The sequence below is a fragment of the Herpailurus yagouaroundi genome, unplaced genomic scaffold (genome assembly GCF_014898765.1).
Source record: "Herpailurus yagouaroundi ecotype Mexico unplaced genomic scaffold, PumYag 180, whole genome shotgun sequence".
Taxonomy (NCBI): domain Eukaryota; kingdom Metazoa; phylum Chordata; class Mammalia; order Carnivora; family Felidae; genus Herpailurus; species Herpailurus yagouaroundi.
The window spans coordinates 446,837-464,302 of NW_024412411.1; the positions used below are offsets into that span (position 1 = coordinate 446,837).

General features: G+C 37.3%; 1 pseudogene; it reads right to left on the reverse strand.

The window, feature by feature from the left end:
- Positions 1-11,422: 11,422 nt before the first annotated feature.
- On the reverse strand, positions 11,423-11,945 carry LOC121039157 (olfactory receptor 52J3-like; annotated as a pseudogene).
- Between the last annotated feature and the right edge of the window lie 5,521 nt (positions 11,946-17,466).

Sequence of the window (17,466 nt, forward strand, 5' to 3'; positions counted from 1 at the left end):
TGAGAGATATAAATATTTGAATTGTTTCTCATTTTATTTGGTTATTTCTATTTTTTCTGGACTGATTTTTTTTTTCTTACTGTGAATGTTTTAGTTGACTTTATGTGTTGCATTTTATAGGTTTGAAGATCCCTCTTAAGTGGGATATTTCCCTATTTCCTTTTACTCTCTTTTTAAAATCTCTTTTTTTTTCCTACTTCCTGTCTCACTTGCTCACTTTATCCTCTCTCCTATAAATTTTACCGTCATTGTACCTACAAATCAACTCCTGTCCAGAAATTTTGTGATGGTCTCTACCAAGAGAGCTTCAAGGCAAAAATTTGTCTTCTCATTGGAGCTTCAGGATATCTGACAGGCAGTGACCAAAAGGTGCTTGGATCATTTGAATTCAGAGGTTGACAGTGTGATTTGCAAGCTATGCTCATACACCTTCATGGAAGTATGAGCCCCCAAAAATTATCCCTAATAGTTTTTTTCAGTTTTCATTCTGATGTAGTAAATCACATCCCAGACTTGACTTCCAATAGTAGGGTTTGTTCCAACTCTGGTGGAATGTTTTTGCCTTTATTAGCTCAAAGGAGTAGATATTTCATCTTATTCAGTACCTTTTTTTTTCTGAAGTATTTTTTATTTTGTTTTTTTCGTTGTTTTTTGTTTTGTTTTGTTTTTACTTTTTGAGGAGTAACTTACATACAGTAACATGTATAGATCTTTTGTGTACAGTTCCATGGATTTTGGCAAGTGAAGGTACTTATGTAGCAAATGTGAATCTAATTATGCATATTTTTATTTCTCCAGGAAGTTCTCTTGTCTTGTCTCCCAAGATAGACAAACATGATTCTGATTTCTATCACAGTAGGGTTGTGTCACCTGTTCCTGAACTTTAAATACATCGAAGCAAACTGTATGTAGATTTTTCCTCTTAGCTTATTTCACTCAGAAAAGTGTTCATTTTTAATATTTATTATGTTGTAGTATGTACAGTAATTCTTCTCTTTTTTATTTCTGAGTAATATTTCATTGGATGAATATACCCTGATGTGTTTGTCTGTTGTTCAGTGAAAGTTTATTTGAATTGTTTCCCCTTTGGCAGTAGTATTGTGAATAAAGTTGCCATGAACATTTAAATATTGGATTTTTTGTGGGTAAACATTTCCATTTCTCTTGGTAAAATGACCAACAGTGGAATTTTTGGGTACAGGATAGGTGTAACCAAATATATATTTAACATTAGAATACTTTTCACCCCCACCATCAACTTAAGAGGTTTTCAGTTGCTCCCTATTTATATTGTCACCACTTCATATTGTCAATATTTTATTTTTTTTAATTGTACCAATCTTGTATAGCATGAACAGGCATTTCATTAAGGAGTTAATATGTATTTGCCTTACAATTAAAGTTTCTAGGCAGGTTTTATTATATTTATTGAATCTTACATATCTTTATGAGTACATATGCAAATTTTTCCTTACCTTTTATATTGCTTTTTTCATTTCTTAATAAGTAAATCATAGAAGATCTTTATATAGTGAAGTTACATTACCTTTGTCAGAACTATTTATTGTTAATATGTTTTTTCTGTCTGTGATTTGCCCTTTAATTTTTGGATAGTTTTTTTTACAGAATAAAATAAGAAATCTTTTCCTTCCTCAAAGTCTCAAATACATTATCTTATTATGTCTTCTAGGGACCTTATAATTTGAATTTCAATTGGATTAAGAGCTTGGATTTATCTCAAGAAATGCTCAGATCCTGCATTTAATTTGAAGGCACAGTACATACAGTAGCCTGATATGTTTGATGCAGATGGTAAGAGAAAGAGAGGGATCAAGGATGAGTTCATGTTTTATTTTTCTTAGGATATTAGAAATAGGATAATAATGATCAATAATGAAGATGTGTTATGTGTATGTGTACAGGAGTGTTATGTACAATTAGGAACCTTGTCATTCATTCATTCATTCATTCATTCATTCATTTATATTTTTGAGAGAGAGAGAGAGAGTGCTAGTGAGTGAGAGGCAGAGACAGAGAGGGAGGGAAGGAGAGAGAGACAGAATCCATCAGAGGCAGAAAAAATTATCCCCAGAGACAAAGAGAGAGAAAAGCAGGGCTCACCCAAAGCAGGGCTTGAGCTCACCCAATGTGGGATTCAGAACTGTAAGATCATGACCTGGGCCAAAGTCAGATGCTTAACCTACTGAGCCACCCAGGCGTCCCTTAGCTTTTATTTATAAATTAAGTTAAAAAGTGACCAGAGGGGCGCCTGGGTGGCGCAGTCGGTTGAGCGTCCGACTTCAGCCAGGTCACGATCTCGCAGTCTGTGAGTTCGAGCCCCGCGTCAGGCTCTGGGCTGATGGCGCTGATGGCTCGGAGGCTGGAGCCTGTTTCCGATTCTGTGTCTCCCTCTCTCTCTGCCCCTCCCCTGTTCATGCTCTGTCTCTCTCTGTCCCAAAAATAAATAAACGTTGAAAAAAAAAATTTTTTTTTAAATAAAAAAAAAAAAGTGACCAGAAAAATTTCAAGTATAAGAAATGATTAAACAGTACATATTCAATTTTACTTTGTTTTAATCTTTTTAATTTTTATGGCTAAATGATATTTTATGAAAACAAAAATTATATTTGTTCAACATTAAACATTTTATAAAATTAAGAAAATTTCCAGAAAAATAAACTCACTGTCTAGAGATAAATAATTTAAAATCTGGTATATTTGTGAAAATTATAGTTTCTTGATGTTGTGCATGTTGCACATAATTTTATAATTTTCATTTTTTTCCACTTAACACTGAATCATGAAGAGAGTCCAATGCAAGTAAGATATATTAAAGTAAATCTTTAAATGTTATACATCTTATTCCATTATAGCATAGCTGTAAAAATTAAACTATGGAATCACATAGGCTGGCTTGGGATACAGGCTCTATGTCTTACTAACTGTGTGACCTTGGGCAAAGTGCGTCATGTCTGCATGTCTCATTTTCCTTAACTCTTAGAAGACAAAACTAGCACCTGAACCATAGGATTGCTACAATAATGAAATCAAATAATATATGTAAGTATTTGAACTGTGTCTGATACACAGTGAGAGCTTCAGAAGCACTAGCTATTATACAGTTTTGAATAATGTATTTCTTTATTATTAATTCAACATTTAAGATCATATTGATTTCAAGTACAGTTTTGATACTCATTCCTAAGTTTGTGGGCACCTCTCTCTTACTCTTGACTTCAAAATGCATCATTATATGTTAAGGATATTAGAGTATCTACTAAAAAATACAGCAGGAAAATTTTTCCAATTAAATTTGGGAATAATGTGAAAGCAATAATGTTCTGTCAGGTGCAAAAAAAAATCAAAGCTTCCAGACAATGAAAATAATAATAATCTCTTACAATATTTTAAGTCCATGCTATGTATCAGGTATAGTATTAACCTTTTGTTCATATTATCTCTTTTCCTCCTAATAAATGTAATCTACCTCCATCTTACACATGAGAAAGCAGAGTTCTAGTGTTGCAGAACTAGTTGTTATAATTAAATACCAAATTATTTAACATAGAAAATAAATAGTGCATGATCTGATGTAAACCAGCTTTGGCCCCCACTTCAATCTCTGTATTAACCACACTGTTCTACCTTACATATGAATCTGTAAACCTAAATCAGAGATTTAGCAAATCTCTATGATCCTCCTCATGTGTTCTCTTCTTGAAATACTTTCATATACCTACTAAGAAAGTAGTCCTTGGGAGCAAATACCAATCATTAGCTTGTATCTGAGCATGTATTCGCTTCCTGATTAGACATACAGTAAAATCTTGCATTCCAAGTAACTTGTTCTGCAAGTGTTCCACTAAATGAGCAAATATTTCTAAAAAATTTTAACCTGATAAACGAGCAATGTCTTGCAATACAAGTAGTACATGATGCTAAATGTCACATGATCACAACTGAGCCAATGATTCTTGAAATTCTCTTTGATATACAAGTGCTTTGGATTACAAGCATGTTTCTGGAATGAATTATGTTTGCAAACCATGGAGACTCAGTATCATTTTGTAGCTCTATATGTTTCACTTCCAACATATTTCATTGCAGATATTCTGTGTTTTCTTAGCAAACACACAACCAATTTTTGTAAGGCAAATTACTTTTACAGCCAAAGTATACAAGTGGTATCAGGAAACAGGACATTGTTCTTAAAGGGAGGAGAGACATTTGATAGAGCCAAATGTGTTCGTCATTGGCTTCTGAATGAATAGTGTTTCTACAAATGATCTACTGTTAGTGAGGTGGCTATGTATTTATTTTTAAACATAATGAATTTCTAGTATGTGTAAGAATGCATTTTACTTCTGCTTAGTTCCCCAGCCTTCTGCCTTTACTTACACTTCTCCAAAGGCAAGGGAATTAAAAGCAAAAATGAACTATTGGGACCTCATCAAGATAAAAAGCTTCTGCACTGCAAAGGAAACAATCAACAAAACTAAAAGGGAACTGACAGAATGGGAAAATATACTTGCAAATGACATACCGGACAAAGGGCTAGTATCCAAAATCTATAAAGAACTCACCAAACTCCACACCTGAAAAACAAATAATCCAGTGAAGAAATGGGCAGAAGACATGAATAGACACTTCTCTAAAGAAGACATCCAGATGGCCAACAGGCACACAAAAAGATGCTCAACGTCACTCCTCATCAGGGAAATGCAAATCAAAACCACACTGAGATATCACCTCACGCCAGTCAGAGTGGCTACAATGAACAAATCAGGAGACTATAGATGCGGGAGAGGATGTGGAAAAATGGGAACCCTCTTGCACTGTTGGTGGGAATGCAAATTGGTGCAGCCGCTCTGGAAAACAGTGTGGAGTTTCCTCAAAAAATCAAAAATAGACCTACCCTATGACCCAGCAATAGCACTGATAGGAATTTACCCAAGGGATACAGGAGTGCTGAGGCATAGGGGCACTTGTACCTCAATGTTTATAGCAGCACTTTCAACAATAGCCAAATTATGGAAAGAGCCTAAATGTCCATCAACTGATGAATGGATAAAGAAATTGTAGTTTATATACACAATGGCAATAAGAAAGAATGAAATTTGGCCTTTTGTAGCAACGTGGATGGAACTGGAAAGTGTTATGCTAAATGAAATAAGTCATACAGAGAAAGACAGATACCATATGTTTTCACTCATGTAGATCCTGAGAAACTTAACAGAAGACCATGGGGAGGGGAAAGGGAAAAAAAAGTTAGAGAGGGAGGGAGGCAAACCATAAGAGACTTAAAAACTGAGAATAAACTGAGAGTTGATGGGGGGGGAGGGAGGGGAAAGTGGGTGATGGGCATTGAGGAGGGCACCTGTTGGGATGAGCACTGGGTGTTGTATGGAAACCAATTTGACAATAAATTTCATGTTTAAAAAAAAATCAATAGGAAAGAGATGTTTTTAATTAGCTAGCACAATAAAGCATATTTCAAATGTAAAAAAAAAAAAGTTGCTGGGGCGCCTGGGTGGCGCAGTCGGTTAAGTGTCCGACTTCAGCCAGGTCATGATCTCGCGGTCCGTGAGTTCGAGCCCCGCGTCAGGCTCTGGGCTAATGGCTCAGAGCCTGGAGCCTGTTTCCGATTCTGTGTCTCCCTCTCTCTCTGCCCCTCCCCCATTCATGCTCTGTCTCTCTCTGTCCCAAAAATAAATAAACGTTGAAAAAAAAAATTAAAAAAAAAAAAGTTGCTGCAGGTCAGGTCAAAGAGGTTGTTGCCTGTTTTCTCCTTTAGGATTTTGATGGCTTCCTGCCTTACATTTAGGTCTTTCAATCATTTTGAGTTTATTTTTGTGTATGGTATAAGAACGTGGTCCAGGTTCATTCTGCATGTTGCTGTCCTGTTTTTTCAACACCATATGCTGAAGAGACTGCTTTTTTTCCACTGGATATTCTTTCCTGCTTTGCCAAAGATTAGTTAGCAATACATTTATGGGTCCATTTCTGGGTTCTGTATTCTGTTCCATTGATCTATGTGTCTGTTCTTGTGCCAGTACCATACTGTCTTGATGATTACAGCTTTGTAATAGTTTGAAGTCCAAAACTGTGATGCCTCCAGCTTTGGTTTTCTTTTTCAGGATTGGCTATTCAGAGTCTTTCCTGGTTCCATACAAATTTTAGGATTGTTTTTTCTAGCTCTGTGGAAAATGCGGGTGTTACTTTGATAGGGATTGCATTGAATATGTAGATCGCTTTAGGTAGTATTGACATTTTAACAATATTTTTTCTTCCAATGCATGAGCATGGAATGTTTTTCCTTTTTTTGTATGTGTCTTTCTTTCCTAAATTTCTTTCCTAAAGTTTCTATACTTTTCAGTGTATAGATTCTTCACCTCTTTGGTTAGGTTTATTCCTACGTATTTTATGAGTTTTGGTGCCATTGTGAATGGGATCGATTCCTTGATCTCTCTTTCTGTTGCTTCATAATTGGTGTATAGAAATGCAACTGATTTATCTACATTGATTTTATATCTGTGACTTTGCTGAATTCATGGATCAGTTCTAGCAGTTTTTTGGTGGAGTTTTTTGGGTTTTCCACATCTAGTATCATGTCATCTGCAAACAGTTAAAGTTTGACTTCCTCCTTGCCGATTTGGATGCCTTTTATTTCTTTTTGTTGTCTGATTGCTGAGGCTAGGATTCCCAACACTATGTTGAATAACAATGGTGAGAGTGGACATCCCTGCCATTTTCCCAACCCTAGGCGGAAAGTTCTCGGTTTCTTACCATTGAGAATGATATTACTGGTGGGTCTTTTTCATATATGGCTTTTATGATCTTGAGGTATAATCCTTCTATCCCTACTTTCTTGAGGGTTTTTATGAAGAAAGGATGCTGTATTTTGTCAAATGCTTGTTCACCTATTGAGAGGATCATGTGGTTCTTATCCTTTCTTTTATTAATGTGATGTATCACACTATTGGCAGATATTTAACCAGCCCTGCATCCCAGGAATAAATCCCATTGATCATGGTGAATAATTTTTTAATGTATTATTGGATCTGGTTTGCTAGTATCTTGTTGAGAATTTTTTCATCCATGTTCATCAGGGAAATTGGGTCTTAGTTCTCCTTTTTAGTGGGGTCTTTGTCTGGTTTTGGATTCAAGGTAATGTTGGCATTATTTATTTTATTTTAAAGGTTTATTTTGAAAGAGAAAGGGTGAGGGCAGAGATAGAGGGAGAGAGAGAAGCCCAAGCAGGCTACATACTGTCAACCCAAGCCTGGCACAGGGCTCAAAGCCACAACCATGAGATCATAAGCCAAAATCCAGAGTCAGACACTCAACTGACTGAGCCACCTAGAACCTGTTGTTTAAATGCTTAAGTTCAAAAGCTTTGGGTGTTCTGGAAAATGTTTTAATCCATAAATACAATGATATGGGGGGAAGGGAGGGATATACTTGAAATTAGTATATTATATAATGGTAGCACTGATTTCAGTTGAGCCTCTTCATTTTAAGACATTTTTTAGTATGTCCTATGGTTCAAAATGTGTGCTTCCTGTCAAGAACATGGAGTGTTAAGACAGGAGGCTGGGATAGATAAGTTTCATTACAATAGCAATCATGTTACAATACATAAATGCATCAAAGTAACAAGTTGTACACCTTAAATTTACACAATGCTATATATCAAATGTATTCCATAAAAAAAAAAAAAAGACAGGAGGCTAAAAAACTAAAAGCTAATCACTGTTGGGCAACAAAAAGTTACAGACATGGCAACGAAAGGTTTTCATCAAATAAGCCTTTGGTTTAATCTAAAAAATCTTCTTTATTTAACTTAAAAAATGTTTATACAAAGTTATAAGATGTTGTGAAGATTGAGCTATTTCTATGTTTCTCTATACATACATAAACGTTGTGGTCACAATTTGTTTACCTTCTGCAAATGATAAAGTCAATACAAGTAGTAGTTACACAAATGACTGTTAAGGGATTTTTCCTCCTTGGCTGTTAAGGAGAACCTAAGTTATTCCAAGACCTGGGGAATAATAAATATCTTTGTTAAAATGGATCTTCCATTTCTCACAGATATATTCTAGAGTAGCAGACAATATTAAAAAAAAAAACTAGGAGAAAAGGAATACAAAGAGAATCAGATGTAGATTTAAGTAGGTAAAAAAAAGAGAGAAAGTAAAATTTCTTGAAGATTCAGAGAGAGAGGAGGAAATCATGACAGGATACTCTCCTTTACATACCAGTTTTATTTGGAGTGTTCATTTAAAAAAATTATATTAAATTGTATTTATATGTTGTTTTAGTCTAATTTATAGACAGCCCTGTAATGTTAAAGAAACTTTCACTTACTTATATCTGTATACTCAAAATGTAGTATGGAGCTGAGCATATTGGATAAGAGAATTTTTAACACATATTTTAAGAGATTTTATTATTTGTTTGGCTTTTGGTGTTTTGTTTTTTTAATTTAGAAAGATGCAGAGACAGCATGAGCAGGGGAGGAGCAGAGAGAGAGGGAGAGTGGAGAGAATCCCAAGCAGGCTGTGCACCATCAGCACAGACCACAAGATCATGACATGAGCCAAAATCAAGTCGGACGCTTAACCAACTGAGCCACCCAGGCATCTCATTAAGGGATTTTGTTAAACTGAAGTATAATAAACATACAATGTTATATTCGTTTAAGATGTACAATATAATGATTCAAAAATTCTATACATTACTCATTGCTCATCACGGTTAAGTGTACTCAATCTCCTTCACCCCTCCACCTCCCCTTTGCAGCCACCACTCTGTTCTCTGTATTTAAGAGGCTTTTGGTTTTATCCTCTTTTTCTTTGTTTGCTCCTTTGTTTTGTCTCTTAAATTCCACATATGGGTGATATCATATGGTATTTGTCTTTCTCTGACTTATTTCATTAAGCAGTATATTCCATATATATTCCATTATCTTTTCTCCTTTCTTCCCCTCTGTCTGTCACCTTACCATCGGCTGGGGAAGTATGTAGCAGACTCACCAAAGTGTGCACCATAAGCGATTCTGAGCCTGTCGTGATCTTTCTATTTTCATACATACTGAGATAGGGAATGGAGTTTTTATCCTTCATGTGATGCTCCCCAAAGGAGAGCCTCCAAATGAAACTCTCCAGGGCCTCATCTCTGAAGGACAAGAGGGCCCCAAGTTCCCTATTTTGAGCCAGGTCCTACACTGGGTAGAAACATCCACCAGGAACTTCTGCTCTTCTCTAGGGACAAAGATTCCAACTACTCAGAATCAGTGCAATGATGTGCACCTGAGCCTATGTGAACCAACTATATCCCTTGCCTGAAAGATAAGTCATAACACATCAGGAGAACATTTAGTGCCCTAAAAGCCAGTATTTGAATCTGATCAAGCCCAAGCAGAGTGGATTCTAGTTGCAAGGTCATCCACTTACAGACTGTGTGATTTGAGCAAGCTACTTATTCTCATTAAGACCTAATACTCTTTTTATATGGAAAAGGGGAAATAAAATGGTATCTACTTCATATGTTTCATGTAAAGTAACAGGCAGTGTCCCTGGTACTATATCTTTTACACAATAAGCATTTAATAAATGTAATAACAACTAGAAAATTCTACTGACTTTGTGAATGTTGCCTATTCATTTTATTTCAAACAAATTCCCTCATGATTCTTCACAAAGTCAAAATAAACTCGAGCTCCCAAATGCAGTTTAAGGTCCCAGCATGTAATTCTCTGCTGTTCTTCTCCATGTAGCATGCAGCTTTCTTACACTTCTCACGAGGGTCTTCCTGATCTCCAGTATCTCCCAAATGTATCATAATTTCAGACTTCTGTAAGCTGCTTTTAACAATTCTTGGTATACGATATTTTTTTTAATATTTTTTTGAGGGGGTGGGGCAGAGAGAGAGAGAGACACAGAATCCGAAGCAGGCTCCAGGCTCTGAGTCGTCAGCACACAGATGGGATCATGACCTGAGCCGAAGTTGGATGCTTAACTGACTGAGCCACCTAGGCACCCCATTATACAATATTTGAACACAGGAAGACATATAAGTAGGCTGTGCATTCGGTGGTTAGCGCAAATAAGACATGGATTAGAATGGAGGCATGTTATGTACTCCTCTCTCTCATTTCCTCATCAGATGTAACTATTACTGTCCCAACTTTAGTGTTTATTGTCATTTAACTTTTTTTCCCCCACTTTCTTACACATGAAAAAGTTCATAAACAAGTGGGAAGCACTGGTTGGAATTGACCAAGTCCTTGTTTATGTTCCCTAAATGCCAAATTCTGTTAAAATATTGTTCAACTGGCAAAACAATCTAAAGAAAATCTGACGTATCTCTTTAACTATCTTTTTTTTTTTTAATTTTTTTTAACGTTTATTTATTTTTGAGACAGAGAGAGACAGAGTATGAACAGGGGAGGGGCAGAGAGAGAGGGAGACACAGAATCTGAAACAGGCGCCAGGCTCTGAGCTGTCAGCACAGAGCCCGACGTGGGGCTCGAACTCACGGACCGTGAGATCATGACCTGAGCCGAAGTCGGACGCTCAACCGACCAAGCCACCCAGGCGCCCCATCTCTTTAACTATCTTATGTGAGGGTTGACAGACATAATTTTTAAAGAAAAAGTGACCACAAATGCCAAACTTTTTAGATTCTTTTTTTTTCTTTTATTTGCTCCTGCAGTTTAACAGCCATGAGAGCTCTCTGATCCTTTCAAATGCAACTTTAACATTTAATATGTTATAGAGTTGTTTCAGTTATTCCAAAACAGTGTTAATTAACCAAACTATGTGTTCATCATCAGAAGAACCACTAATTTTCAAATCTTGTGATGTTTTTCTTTATATTTTTATGTTTTTCTAAATGTGTATTTATTGGAGCACCTGGGTGGCTGAGTTGGTTAAGCATTCGACTCTTGGTTTTGGCTCAAGTTATGATCTCATGGTTTATGAGTTCAAGCCCTTCATCAGGCTCTGCATTGGCAGTGTGGAGCTTGCTCTGGATTTTCTCTTCCTCCCTCTGCTCCTCCCTCCTCAAAATAAATAAATAGACTTAAAAAAATAAAACATTTATTTTTTTATTTTGAGAGAGAGAGAGAGAGATCACAAGTTGGGGAGGGGCAGAGAGAGAGGGAGACAGAGAATCCCAAGCAGGCTCCACGCTGTCAGCACAGAGCCTGATGTGGAGTTTGATCTCATGAATAATGAGATCATAACCTGAGCCAAACCAAGAGTCAGAGGCATAACCAACTGAGCCACTGAGTGCCCCTTATTTTTATTTTTTAAATAAACTTTTTTTTTGAAATTTTAGATCTACAGAAAAATGGAAAGGTAGAACAGAGTTCCCATGCAGCCTTCACTGTTTTCCCTGTTATTAACAATGTACGTTAGTACAGTGCAGTTTTTAAAAGTGAAGAGACAGGTGTATAGAAAACAAACACGACTACAGCATGGGAGTCATAAGTGCTCAGTGTCTTGTGATGGGTATTTTGTAACTTGAGACGTATACAGGGCAGAGGATATAGCCATAAGAGATCCCAACCCATACCAGGATGAAGACGAGGAAGAAAGCAGCTAAAAGACCACAGATGGCATTGATATAAGTGTTGGCACAAGCCAACTTGGCCATGCCCATGTGCTCACAGTTTTATGAGCAATAACGTGGGCATCACAAAAAGGCAGACAGTGAATTAGGTAGACAGTGTGCATATGACTGCACTCAGGGAAATACCCATTCTAATTCCTGACATCCAGACTGTCAGGATGGTGGTACAGTGCAGTGATGCACAGATGGCCCCATGGTGGTCAAAGGCCATTGCCAGCAGTACTGCAGACACATTCCTGTGTATGAGAAACATCTGGCCCACACAGTGCTCCAAAGCCAATCTCATGAACATTAAACCAGAATGTACCCAGCCAGGAATGTAGAGAGGGCCAGATACATGGCCAGAAAAAATATAAGATTCAAGGATTCTGTCTATCCATATCATTATCTGAGATGTTACATTGAAAATAAGAGCCAAAATGTAAATGCAACAGAAGGGAAAGGAAATCCAGTCATGGACAGTCTCAAGCCCTGGGTTGCCTAAAAGAACAAAGTGCAGATGATGGAGCATGGTTACATTTTTATGGGGCATTCTGGAATTGGCTGAAATAGGAGGAGATATGATTCATTCTTAGAAAGAATTAAAAAAAGCATAATGCTTTCAAATGCTTAGTTCATATTTTAGTAGAGTGCAAGAGAAGGCAGTGATATTGTTTCTTGTCTATTAAAGAAAAGAAAATTCCTGACACTGAACACAGTTTGAATCTAAGAAACCAAAGTTTTATGACAACTAATAGCATAGCTAATGCCAAGAAATGATAAAATATCCTCTGAAGTTCTGAACTAAAATAATCTGTATTCTGGTACTTTCTGTTGAGCGAAGATTGGTATCTGGATTCATATAAAATGTAAGGACTTCCCCAAATGAGCATGTTAAGGACAAAGCCAACAAATCATCAAGACAGAGAAAGACCGATGTGGGTCCCCAAGCATAGCCACACTAACATAAAGAAACATCATATGCCAAGTAACTTAAGTATGTTGCATTTGATACTAATGTTCATGTGAATTCCAATTCAAAAATCGCCTCGAAAATCAACAGGTATCCTCATGAAATTACCCAACAAACATTCATAGACAAACACCGTCAAACAAATCTTAAACTGAAATAGATACAGGAAGGTTTAACTAGTAAAAACCAGCCTCAGAGCCAAAATATTTCTATGACAACGATGTACATCCCTTTGTTCCTGGGGCGATGAAAGAGCATAAGGAAACAAGGAGGACTTCAGGTTCTTCCCTGTTTCCTATATCTAAGGAGAATATCTAAGAAAGACAGTGCTCAGAGGAGGTGAAAGAAAGATTTGAGGGAGGTACTGATCATGGAAATAGCTCTTCCAGGTCAGGGTGAGGTCATACATTCTATGTCTTTACCCCAAGCACTATCCATAAGACCTTGTCCTTATTTTCTGATAAGGAAAGTTTTTTTAACACAGAAAATCAGACATAGTGAGAAAAGACAAGAAACCTGGAGAGTGAGGAAAAAACAGACTAAGGACATGGGAACATGGAGATGAGTAGAAAGCAGAGAATAAATTAAGCCAAGGGCTGATATTTTTTAAAGCAAAAATTAACAAGCTTCTGTCAGAACTGATTAAGAAGAAGGAAAAAAAAGGAAAGGGAAAGGGAAAGGGAGAAAGACAGAAGATGCTTTCTCAAAGTCAGGAATGAAGCAGGGTGTATCACTCTAGATACTGCAGACATTGACAGTTCCATAAAAATGAAAGTGACCATGTAGATCAAATGGACCGATTCCTCAAACTCTACAAATTGCCACATCTTATTAATATGAAATAGATCATTTAAATAGCCCTAGAACTATCAAGTCTCATTTTTAACCTGGGCCTCCTCTTAATTAGCCAGAGTGAAATCCTGAGCACACCTGATAGCATCACATATGGTCTGCAGACAAGACTATATATTGCAGTATACTAATGGTATCACTATACTATTAGCAATAGGATCTTTGCTGTGAAACCTCGTTCTGAGTGCTTACTTACTATGGTCACTATGATTCCAACGGTCTTGGTAGGAGTTCTTTAGAGAACAAAGCTTGAGTCAGTAAAATTCCATGGAGTAAAATCCAAGAAAGGAGGAGTGGGGTACAAGGGAAAGATGAAGGGAAGGAGGAAAGTCACTTTGCGGGTTTGTTCTCTAGTGTGTGGTTGTTCAGTGCAACTGATCTTGTAGTGACCTTCATACACCCCTACACTCACTAGTGACATTTTGCTTCTCCAGATATTAATGTTGGTTCAGGACCAATGTCTTATAATCACCCAAGATTCTCGCTATTTCTCTTCCCAGTGCATAGTCTTGATAGTAAATGGTCACATGTCCCTTTCAGGAAGACTAGTGTATAGTCAGCTGCTCAGCAGGATCCTTCTTCAAGGGGAGATAGCCCACTTCAGTGGGCGTCAGTCTTCAGAGCTGTCTCAAGATTGAAATCAGGAAGAACAGTTTGACAGAAAAAATTCCTGACATCATTCCTACTTGCAGAACTTTTCCTGGTTTCCTAGGTTCTCCTCAGGAATATATTTCTCACAGCCGTGATGAGGAGAGTGTTTTCTAGGCCCTCCAGGATAGACTTAGGGGCTGACTGAGCAGGTATGCATGGTAAATAAACTCTAACATTCTGTGTTCCCTGAAGTCTTTGGGAACTTTTTTTAATGGTATTTTTCAGAGAAAGTCTGGCATTTCCATTCATTTTACCGAGGACCATCTTTGAGAACAGGTTTTAGTCAATCATCTAACTGTTGTAAACACTCCCAAATACATTGAATCCAGAATCTCTATTTAATATTCTCATATTACAATTCAGCCTCATACTGTGTCACATTTCTTCTACTCAGATCTAGTACTCAGAGTTCAGTACCACACATGATCCCCAGGCTTCTATCTGTATAAAGTGGCAAAATCTTACAATTCTCTTGGTTAGTATATTTTATCCCCTGGAGCCTGCTGGCATGTAAGTCCAGTTACAGACCTAGAATTGTACTTTCCCACACAGTAGACACTAGCCATATATGATTATTGAACATCGGACATGTGACAAATTCAACTGATGGGATGAATTTTAATATTTACTTTAATATAAATATAAAATATTTTTCAATTCAACATAATTTCTTATGTTGCATATTATTTTAGCCATTGATTATTTAGTACAAAAAATAGTACAAAAAGATTAGTACAAAAAAAGATGTGCTTCAAGTGTTAAATACTGGATTAAGAAGACTTACTTTGATAATTTCAATGATATCAAATATTTAATTGATAGGTATATTGATTTTATGTTTAAATAATTTTTGAATAATATTAAGTTAGATTACATATTCTATTGAATTAATTTTCCTTTTTTTAGCTTTCATAACATAGTTAATAGAAAAATTACATAGGTGACCCACATTTTAGTCTTATTAAACACGATTATTCTCAGAAACTGTAAGAAGCAGTGGGAACTTTTCATGGCTGAGATTAGGAATCCATTTCAAGTCAGCTACCTCAGGGGAGGATATTACATTTATTTTGAACAGAGGGAGACTATCTAACTGAGACAAGAGAATAAGAGCTGCTTCTAACGGTAAAAGGGGGGTTGGCAGGATTCAGGATTTGCTTCATTGGAGTCTACCCACATAACATCATTCCAATTTTTGGAGTTCTATTTCTTTCCAATAAATGACCTCGTAGAAGATGATTTTTTTTTTTTTAGCATAGTCAAAAATGCTTTATTTCCTTACCTGGACTTTCAGCTGGGTATTAAAGCCCTGAGTTCATTGTAACTTCTCTGGCTTATTTATCATACAAAAAAATCAAGTCTCTAATGTCCTCATTCTTATTAAAATCTTTGGCAGAAATACTTGGACACTCAAAAAGGTTTGCCTCCTTTAAGCCCTTGGTTACGGAGAATAATATACATAACAGTTTCATCACTGCATTCTACAAATGACCAATGTCTCTTTTGCCAATAGCAGCAGGGGCCTTGCTATCCCTAAGGCTCATTAGATAAGGAACTAATTCCAAATTCCATCCTTAAGAATTTGTTATCCAGGAACCACTTTTGGTATCTATATTTATGTCAACTAAGGTTCAGAACTACTAAGAGCATGAAGAATAAAGAATTTATTGTTGGAGTTAGCTGCGGAGGGGAAGAGCCAAAATGACGGAATAGCATGGAAGCTTTTTGTGTGTCTCACGTCCATGATATACAGCCAGACCAACACTAAACCATCCGACACACCTAGAAAACTGATTGGAGGATTAACACAACTATATGCACAACCTGAACCACGAAATTCAGCAGGTACACGGCGCGGAGAGCTGAAATTGGGGAGCGAGAAGCTGTGAAAGGTAGGGAACTGCTTTTGCCTGTGGAGAGAGGACAGAGACTGGGGAGGAAGGGAGAGTATGGGAAAAGCACCCCTCCCCAAAAGCAGCTGGAGAGAAAGTGGAAAACTCGAAACAGCTGCAGGTACTAAACTAAAAAGGGAGAAAGGAGAGGGTTTAAATTCCATTAAAACTGTAAACAAGGGGAACGCAAAGGCTGCAACTCCGCAGCTCCATACCTGGTGGTGCTCTGGTGGGAAAGACGAATCCCCAGGAACAGAGTGGGGTCTGGGAGGTTCTTGGGCCACATGAAGAAAAGCGGTTCCACTGCTGGAAGGACACTTGAGACTGTTGAAGCCACCTGGTGCCAGCAGACCCTGGAAGGCAGCCGCATTCGCTGGTGCTGAGGCAAGGTTGCTAAGAGTGAAGCCTGGTGCCAGATGTGTGTTGTGATTTTCCATAATCCCTGAAACGCTGCAGCTACTCTGTCTCGTGAACTTTTTCTGGGGCGGGCTGGCACCTGGCCACAGTCTTAGGGCACCGGCAACAACAGGGTCCAGTGGGCATTCCTGGGTGCACTCAATATTCAGCCATTGCTCATTTGGCCATTGCTTGGTGAGACCCTCCCACAGAGGGGCAGAACGGGTCAAAGCTGCAGTCCTTTAGAAGTAAGGGGCCAGGGAAAACAGCCGCGTCTGAGACAAAACTTGGGAGAGAGGTATTGCCTTGGGCCTGGTCACAGAGAGTGAAAAAGCGGGGAGTGGACAAGAGTTGAAGACAGAGGACGGTGCGCGATTGCTGATCCGAGAGAACAGACCGGGTACCTGGGAGGCGCCATTTTCACCATTCCTGTGCATGCGCATATGCACCAATGAGCGCGGCAACAATCCATCCCAGTAGGCTAGCAGCGCCATCTAGTGGAGAGTGGAGCTGTTACACTGAGCCCCACCCAACTAGGCCATCTTTGCTCTTCAAGTACACAAGACTCACCGCCGGCTTAATTTATGGACTATAAAGAGCTACGTAGACTGACTTCTAGGGGAAAACGAAGCAACTTCAGTCCTATTTCAATCTGTTAGCAGGTTCATCTATTCAATTGTCTTTCTTTTTTCTTTTTCTCGTTTACAATTCTTTTCTTTTTCTTGACTACAGAAAGAAAAATTCATTTTTATTTTCAATTTTTATTAAAAATATCTTTCTTTAATTTTAATTACTATATTTTTTTACTTTTGAGTAAATTTTTTTCAAATTATACTTTACTTCCATCATTTTATTTTAGCCTACTTCAGTATATTCACCTTTCAAATTTTCAAACAGTTTCCTTTTTTTCTTTCTTTTTCTTTTTTCTCTTTTTAGTTTCTTTCCTTTTTCTTGAATGCAGAAAGAGAAAAAGTTCACTTTACTTTCAATTTCTATTAAAATATTTTTATTTAATTTTTATTACTATATTTTTTGCTTTTATGCAAATTTGTTCAAATTCTATTTTACCTCCATCATTTTATT